Here is a 9626-nt window from a genome sequence, read left to right on the forward strand (position 1 = left end):
TTGAGATACATAAAAGGAGTCCAGTATTCAACAGCAGCAATAATCTAAACCTTGAAAATCCAACCACCTTGAAAATTTTTCCTGTTGTGTTGGCAAAAATGACTAATCACTAAGCACAAAACAGTTTTGAAGGACCATTAACTACACTCATATTACTAGGTGGTCAATAAACAAGCAAATTCACTAAAATGTGTTTCACACTGTTGAATGAAGTTTGAATATATTCACTTCTCAGATTTATTTGTTAGATTCAGAAAGAAGATGAGTAATAAAGAACTACATAAGGAATAAAATTATGTAAATATGTTCAAAAGTTAAGGATAAAAATTTTGTGTTGGAGCATGTACACCTGGTAAAGGTCTGGGGCACAAGTTTTATGAGAAGTGGCTGAGGGAACTGGGGTCATTTAGTCTGCAGAAAAGGAAGGATGCTCTTACAAATTGTCCACTGAGTTATTAGTTTAGTGGAATACCAATAATGACATGTGCAAAATAACCCCTCATAGTTCTTTTCACCTTTTTTTTAAAAAGAGTCCTACATTTGAATGAAGGATTAGGGAACTCCAGGAACTTAAGTTAAGCTCACAGAACTTTTTTTTTTTTTTTTTTTTTTTTTTTTTTTTTCTTTTTCTTTTTCTTTTTCTTTTTCTTTTTCTTTTCCTTTTCTTTTTCTTTTCCTTTTCCTTTTCCTTTTTCTTTTTCTTTTCCTTTTCCTTTTCCTTTCTTTCTTTATTTTATTTTCCTCTAGATGATCTATTATACAAAGAATGCTAACATCAGTTATGAGGCACAGGATAGATCTGAATAATGAAAAAAAATAACAGTACAATAAAATAACAGTACAATAAGAATATTCCTGTTAGACTGAATTCAGGGCTGTTAATTAATACCTAATTATACATGATCATTTCTTGGGGAAAAAGAAGAAACCCTCAAATGAGGTTTATAGAGGAAACGTTTCAAAGGCAGAGGCTACAGTCATTAAATGAAGAACCAAAGCTATTTTTCAATCAGATTCAAGTCACTTGTTCTCTTCATAACTGAATACATGGTTAGATATGTTTATAGGTTTGACTCTGAAGCTTTGAAGGATGGTCCATGGTTCTGTCAGTGTAGTCTGGCTCTATCAAGCCAAGGTAGGCTAACAACTCATCCAATTGCTCAGTTGGTGTTTTATGCTCTGAATTATTTAAAGAATAAAAATTTTTACCTTGAGCTTCAGATTTATTTAATCACCAACACTATTAACAGAAGACAGTGTGGCTTTGAGGACCAGTGCAGCCAGAACTACTTTACCTGGCTGCACAGTGATAACCAATTTGTTTGTGGGAAACCTATTTCTGCAGTGTTTTAAACAGATCACTCTCTTCATATTTCTGATTAATGCTTGCCTCCCAGGGCTTGACCTCAATGCATTGTTTCAAGAAGTTTTATAAACAAATGCTTTTGTCTTTAGTCATTGCTATCGACTTCTTGCTAATTGGGATTGTGCTTAATTGGTAAACAGAAGGCACTGTTGTATTCATTCTGTTGATTTGTACCTTTCTGCTGTGGGTTAATGGCATGATTAATAAATATTTCACACTGAATTTCCACTATCAGAAGAGCAATATTATTCAGTGACTGACTTTTACCTTAGGCTTTAGTTCAACTCATTCCTGTTTGGCTTATCTAGAAAGGAGAATATTAACCTTAAAAAACACAAATAATTATATTTCAGCAATGTGTAGTGTTATAGTGATATTTATTCAACTCTTCACTCCCTTAGTAACTTCATGCACCATAACTTGGCATCTTTTTTTTAAGCTTACATCTGACATTTACCTACCTCTGAGTATTCAAAAAATACTCCAAATGGTACTAATTTCAGATGGTTAGACATTTCAAGCTAGGAATTCCAACTGGCTGCATAAGCTTTGAATAGTCTAATGTCATTAGTTTACAGCTTCCTCTGACCGTTCTGTTTTCGTTAGACCAAATTCAACCAAATTCAGCACAGGAATACAGGCTGTGCTTAGTATTACCAATACTGAATTGAGATTTCAGCAACCTTTGACCTAACATTGTACTGACTGTTGCTTATTACAGTTTCAGGCTTCTTTCATCTTAGACTAGTGTTTGCTACTCCCTTCAAAATGAGTCTGTCCTTCGTAACGGAATCCCAACATAACTAAATTTCCCAGGAAATTTTTAAGCAAACTAGGAGGAAAAAAATTCTTTGAATGTTGCCACAGTCTTGATTCTGAACTTCACAACTGCAGCCATCTTAAAGTGAAGAAAGAGAAGCCATAGCAATTAGAAATATTAATTTCTGTCAGAAAATGTAGATTTTATTTTGAAAGCATTTAAGGAAAGAAAAGAAGTGGGTTTACATGTTTGCGTGCTTTTCCCCATTAAGCAAGAAATATCTGATTTTGATAAGATATTTAGATACAATTAACAAGATCTTTCTGCATAAATCCTCAAAATATGTGTCGTTGTAATAAAATGAAAATTCTCTGTTTTCAGTACAATTCCTTTATGTGGGACTTGCCCATGTAGTGGAGATGTCATAGTTACACTGAAAGACAGCAAAGAAAAAAGAGGGTTATTTCATGTCATACACTTCAGCTGAATATTAAGCACTACAGATTCCCATTGTGAAAGGGGAAAAGAGTGCAAATCAGGCAGAAGAATATGTTCATGAGTAGTATACTCTTGGTTGGATATGAACATTGACCTGTTGAAGCAGTCCAGAGGAGGGCCACCAAGATTATTAAAGGGATGAAGCACCTCTTCTACATAGAAAGGCTGAGGGAACTGGGATTGTTCAGCCTGGAAAAGAGAAGGCTTTGAATTGACCTAACTGTGGCCTTCCAGTACCTGAAGGGAGCCTACAAGAAAGGTGAAGACAGACTATTTACAGGAGCATGTAGTAACAGGACAAGGGGAATTGGCTTCAAACTGGAAGAGCATAGGTTTAGATTAGATATTAAGAAGAAATTCTTTACTTTGAGGGTGATGAGACATTGGAAAAGGTTGCTCAGAGAAGTTGTAGATGCCCGTCCATGGAAGTGTTCAAGGTAAGTTGGATGGGCTTCTGAGCAACCTGGTATAGTGGAAAGTGTTCCTGGCCATGGCAGGGTGAGGTTGGAACTAGATGAGCTTCAAGGTCCCTTCCAACCCAAGACATTCCGTGAATCTGTGATTCTATGATTCTGTAATTCTGTGATTCCATGTAATTCTGTGATTCTAGATTAGCTACTCCTGTCTTTCCCATGCAAGAAAACAAGCTCAAAATAAGCTCTTTCCATCTTAAGTGGCCTTTTTACCCATAAATGTAAAAAATAAACAAATAAAATATAATACTCAAGGTAATACTCCTCATGTAGTTGTAATACTCGTGTAAGTCTTCTCCCAGCTCTGTTTTTCCTGATGGCAGTCCTCTCACTTTTAGTAGGGTGACACTCTCAACAAGCTTCCTACTTGCTCTGTGCTCTTCTAACCATAGCTTTTTCACTGATGGTGGTTTTATGTCCTTCTAATTTAGAATCAGCAGTCACCCCCACCCAGCAATCTCAAGGACATATGAGCACCTTCTAATTTCAAAATCTAATCAACTGTTTCCACCCGCCTTTAAAGTCTCACACAGACAATTACAGTGGACATTGGCTAGGAGATGCTAAACTACATTAAAACACAGAGAAAGACAGAAGCTAAAATCTCCCTGATGCACTACACCCAACCAATATATTAATTATATTGGCACAGTATGGAAATCTTCAGCAAAACACCCCCAGTATGACCCTTCTAATAAGAGATCAATAATAGTAAAGTGGGAAAAAAGAGATGTGTGTGTCCTTTTTGAACTTGAGGGAGTGCAAGTTGAGTACAATCCATATTCTGTTACACTTCATATTTTCACTCCCTATATTTCTGCCTGGCTGCCTGAATAAACTCTCAGTTTCATGGCCAGTGTAAAATACAAGGTTAAGGAGAAATGACCATTTGGCCTTCATTTTATTGTAGATTGTTCATAGAATGTTTGCCTTTGTACTGTTGTTTGCTTTTGGTTAAGAGCTGAGCTCTTGTGGTTCACCCAGATGTGCCCTGGAGTCTTCTGTCCTTCCAACTTGTCACCTGACAGCAATGATTGTATAGTGTAATTAAAAGTCAATGCTAGCTTTTGGGATATATGCTATAATAAAAGAACCATCTGAAATTAGGACTTAAATAATGAAGGGTTCAGGGACATGTAGGCTGGTATTTGTTATGCATTTTAATAGAGGAAGTTTGCAGCTAATTGGAGGCTAACTAAACCCTTTGGACACATTTCAAGTCACATAAGTCCTTTTTTTTCTCCCCAAGGAATCTGATAGGCCATGCAGCTTAGTACTGCCTTTTTCTATCTTAATTACCACATTGAATTGTGCTAATGTAGGTTTACTTTAGAGGCATGTGTTATGATTATAATCCGGGCAAGAGTTTCTACTACCGTCTTCACAATCTAGTTTAAACACCTCTCCATCTGCAAATAGTAGAAGAAGAAAAAAATTAAAGACCAATTTGCTTCTCAAACTAATGCCTTGCAACTCATGCACATGTATCTAGAAAAAGTAGGTCACTTGAGTTACTCTGACCCACCCCAGCAGCTTGTAAAAAATGTCGTTGTTATTCTGTATTTAAGATATTACTAAATCTGATTTTATATAATATTATATTTTCATTGGGCTGCAAGAATGGTCCTTGCCACTCTTCATAGTGGCTCTGAAGAGACTCATCAGATTTAAATATGTTAAGCCTGTGAATGGAAATCTGTATTATTCAATGGGGCTAACAGGGAAAAAAATGTTATGACAACCCCATTTATTTGCTGCTTGTGGAATTTTGCAGTTTTGCTCAGTGAACCCAGTAGGCTGACCTTCATAATTCAGGCTGAAGTTAGGGAGAAGCAGAAGCACTTTAAAAGAAAAGTGAAATACAGACCTGTTGTGTTTTGTAAATGTCAGCAGAAAATGCTGAATAATACTAAAATCACAAACAGCAACAAATCTCTCATACTTTACCATACTTTGCATACTTTGGACATGCATGCACAACTTTTTTAAGGAATTAGCAAAATGGTTGAATTTTTAAAAAAAGAATTTGATCTTGGGTTTTTTTCGAGGTTAACATTTAAAAATTTGATCCAAAATGTTATAATTACCTCATCTCCAGTTTTCCATGAAGCAAAGTGGTTTGTGTGAGTATACACAGGCAGAATTCCAAGTCTGTAGTTACCTCTCTATTCTATAGAGATATTGAGGCATTTTTGGCCAAAAAATCTACAAGCAGAAAACACTGGTCTTTTTCTCCCTTTCCTACCCCCAAAAATTAAATGATTTTTGGTATATATGTGCCAAGGATTTTCATTCATAGCTACCTAAGCTGTATTTCAGGATAAGGAAAAGGCCTGTCTTCTTCTACTCTCTTGAGTTGCCTATTTATTATTGTAGCAGTCTTCTGACCTCCCAACATCACTGTGCATTGTTGTGCAATACTGAAAGAGTTTGGATAACCTGCATGTCTTGTATCGCAAGACATATTTGATGCACTTATGTTATTTTCAATTTCTGCAAGATCAGGAAACAAAAAAGGCACTAACTTGTTTCTCAAGAGGCTTACATATCCTTGGCCTTCTAGATGATAAGTCTGAGGAGATCCCTGCCCCAAGTTTCTGTGTGTTAAATCCTCTGATTTTTATCATCCTTCTCCTTGAGGAAGGAGGGTTGCTTTTTCTGTGCAGTAGTTTACTGGGGCTTGGCGCAAAAAAGATGATAGATACCCTATTCACATCTTGGTCAATGTGCAGAGAATATTATTGAATAAAATTAAGTGTTCTGACTAGTGGATGACAGAGTATGTAATCAGGAGCAGGAAATAGCACTGGACCTGGAAAAGGATAGGACATGAAAATGCACTGAGTGTATAACTAAGAGTTGACCTCAGATCTTCTTCATTGTTGCTGCAACAGCCTGCCTTGCTGTTAAGGCAACATGATTTTTGGAAAGTGAGAGTGAACAATTTTTCCTTGTCATCCCTTTCCTGGTTCTTCATCCTCTCTCCCTGTTCTTTCCTCTTTGCTTATCAATGCCACAGACAGTTCTCCTGTCAAAACCCACTCTTTCATTTCACAGTCTCACAGTCGAGCACTGAATATTTCCAATGCAGAGGTGCTCCATCTGTTATTGCTTTTTGAAAATACTTTTTCCAGGAAGAAACTAGTTTGCCCAAATGTAAAAATGGAGAAAAATTTACTGGAGAAATAATAGTAAAACAAATGTGCTGGTGATATTTGGAAAAATATTGTCATCCACTTCTGGCTAAATTCAAACAATTACAGCTTGCAGTAAAACATGACAGTTTTAGTATTTAGTCTGAGGTCAACCACTTTTCATGCTTATATCTGATGCATTTTACATTTTATAGGGATCATTAGCTGCCTTCAACAGTTCTGTAGAGGGACAAAATATATTTTCTCACATATTTTGTATTAATTACATATGAGGGTATAGGTCTTGTTTTGCTATTCTTTAATTTAAATTGACGTCAATTAGATATTAATTAAATTTCTCCTTGATCAATTCTTTTTATACTTTATTGGGTTTTCTTATCTTTACAAAAATTTTTTCTGAATATGATTTCTTGTGTTCTGTGCAACAGAAAGATTTTATTTCTGCTTCTTAATTTTTGAGTTAATTCACATATTCTTTGCCAAGTTAAACCATCTCACACAGGTCTACTCATGTGCAGTAGTTTCCAGCATTCTTATCCTTCATTATGCTTACCCTCTGTGCCTTTCCTTCATAAATTGATACATCTAAGCCTGACAGAGTTCAAAAAGCATTTCAATGATACCCTTGGGCACATGGTATGACTCTTGGAGATGGTCCTGTGCGGGGCTAAGGGTTAGACTTGACGATCCTTGTGGGTCCCTTCCAACTCAGCATGTTATGTGATTCTGTACTTCCTCCATTTGCATTGCCTCCTCTGTTCCATTTTTCCCTTGACTGGACAAACACAATCTGCCTAGGTTTTCCTTTTTATTTCGTAATACCATTTTTATTTTAACACTGACTTGTAAAATATAGCTATAGAACATTTTCTATATAGTTCTCCTTTTCATCTCTGACGCTATAAATTAGATTTTTTTCCCAAATACTGTCAATTTAGTTGTTCTTTTGCTGATTAAACACAATTCCATTTTCCTGGCTTCATCTCTGTTCTCCCTCTGAAGACTTTTTCATACAATTCCCATATTTTCTAACATTTCAGTATCTATTAACCTCTGCCTCTTGACTGGCAGCTGAAACTTCAGTTCAAATCCTGAAATATAACTGAAGGGTCACAAAAAACAAAGATAATGAAGATGGTAGATATGACACCATACTGTGAATATGCCTGAGTGGTACATAGAGGTCATCCTGGCAATTTATCTTTACTTAGATTTCTTTTAACTAATTAGTTACCTTTTCCACTGAGTACTCACAGTCCTTTGGTATTCATAAGTTTGTTCTTCTGTTGTAGAGTGGAAAAAGGGTGCTTTTCTATTTTTTTTTCCTACTTGGGAAACCGTCTTTAAATATAATTTCTTTACTTTGAGGCAAGTTCAGGTGGCAGTGAAAATACTAGTTTTGTACCACTACGTATTTATGAAGTTATTTCAAAAAAGTGTTTGTTGATAAGCAAAAACTCCACATTTTAACTCTAAAGTATACCGACATTACAGAGGTCTTACTGAAAGTTATATGTCTTAGTGACAGTCTACATATATAACTTTTCGAGTAACTTCCTGAATAAAAAAATTTGGAATTATATTTTCCTGCATCACAGCCATCCCCACAAGTGCTTTATGTACTTCTGTTTTCTGTGCTTGGGGGTCACTTCAATTTTCCTAACACAATTTGCACATTTAGACCTCATTTAGAATGCTATATCTCTAACTGGCATTAACAGGAATCTTTAAACAATCTTTTCCGGATTCATTTTCTTCTATAAAATTATCAAAAAAAGTTGAAGGCCAGTTCCTGTATCCTACGAGATGGGCAAAAAAGTATCAGAATGTACCTCACACTCTCTATCTCTTCACTGTTCTCCCTTTTTGTGAAGCAGCTGACTCTGTTCCGGTCACCTTGAACAGAAAAAGCAGAAGAAAGAACAGGATTATAGTATCTGATGATCTTTGCCCATTTTCTACCTCCTACTTGCTTAATCTCTGAGAACTGGGTAAACAGTCTTTGCTTTTCCTCTTTGTTGATACATAGGCTGAGTAATGGCAAAGACAACTTAATTCTTGATGAAGTTCTTAGCGGTTTTTGAAATATCATTGCTGCTTGATCTGATGTTATCTTTTCATAATGGCTATGCAAAATGCTAGATGCTGTTTTAAAAGCAAATTAAATTGAATGATAGTAAGCATGCAGAAGATTATTCAGTAAAATATGTTTTACTGCTTCCCTGTATTTCAGAGAAGGATCAAACGTTCCAAACATCACACATATTTCCTTGCAGAATATTCTGAGGCACAGTGGTATGGCAGTTTGGAATCAGAAGATAGGTATAGCAATACTTATCAAACAAATACAATTCAGCCTCAAGCTGACATGCAGGGCTTTATATGAAGACACAACATGTTCATGGAATTGGTCAGATACAGCTTTATATACAAAAAGTAAGATCCAAAAAAAATCCAATTCCATGCTTGATCAGAAGCAAGTGACAAAAGAAAGACAAAGAAAGAAGCCAAGACAGATAGAATATGTGTTGAAATGAAAAATAAATCAGGCTAGTTCTATCCAGCAACTCAGCATGGTGGTATTTTTCTATGACATGAACTGAATTGTCAGATTCCTGGATATGAGTAATGGTCACAACATGGGAATACTGTTTTTGCAGAGAAGAGAAAAAACAAGTATACAGAGAAAATGAAAGGATAATATCAAGAGCCTAGAGGGACCAACTGTTGGAATAAGGCTCAGTGGCACAGCATGGCTAGAAAAGGTTCCAGAGACAGAAACATAACCTCCCCTTTTTAACCACTACCAGAGCTTTCTTCTCCTTTCAACCTGTGTGTGAAACATCCTGTGTGCTGAAGCAAACTGTGGCAATGAAGTTGATACCGAGTATGGTACCACTCAATATGGTACTACATAGTGTGATTCTTGGGTTGATCCTGTGCAGGGACAGGAGTTAAACTTCAATGATCCTTGTGGATCCCTTCAGGATATCCTATGATTCTACAACACTCCTTCTTTTGGTGAGTAGAGCAGGATATGAATAAGAGATGAGGGGCAAAATAGCACCATACTCTTCAACAAGTCAAAGCCCTAGAAGCAGCAGCTATGTGGAAGACTGTCCTTGAGAATCAAGTGGCTATGACCTCACCTACTCTCCAGCTCAGCTGGAAAACTTTTGAGAGGGTACACAGTTATTTCCGCTCTGCAAGTATGTTGTCAAAGTAACCACTGCAATGTAGACAATAGGGCAGGGCAAGCAGACTTCACAGCTTTGCACAATTTAGTTCAAGGATTATGCACAGTGTACAGAAAAAAAAAAAAGTGAGGATTAAGGTTCAGTACAGTGAAATTCATCACCATGAATATTAACCCA

General features: G+C 36.3%; 1 long non-coding RNA gene across 1 annotated transcript; it reads right to left on the reverse strand.

The window, feature by feature from the left end:
• Positions 1–741: 741 nt before the first annotated feature.
• On the reverse strand, positions 742–9289 carry LOC113950770. Its single transcript, XR_003528875.1, has 3 exons — positions 9060–9289; positions 8090–8148; positions 742–799 (listed from the first exon to the last, which is right to left on the reverse strand). It is a non-coding gene; the product is annotated as an uncharacterized LOC113950770 (long non-coding RNA).
• Positions 9290–9626: the final 337 nt, after the last annotated feature.

Source organism: Corapipo altera, unplaced genomic scaffold, assembly GCF_003945725.1.
Source record: "Corapipo altera isolate COAL_440 unplaced genomic scaffold, ASM394572v1 24, whole genome shotgun sequence".
Classification (NCBI taxonomy): domain Eukaryota; kingdom Metazoa; phylum Chordata; class Aves; order Passeriformes; family Pipridae; genus Corapipo; species Corapipo altera.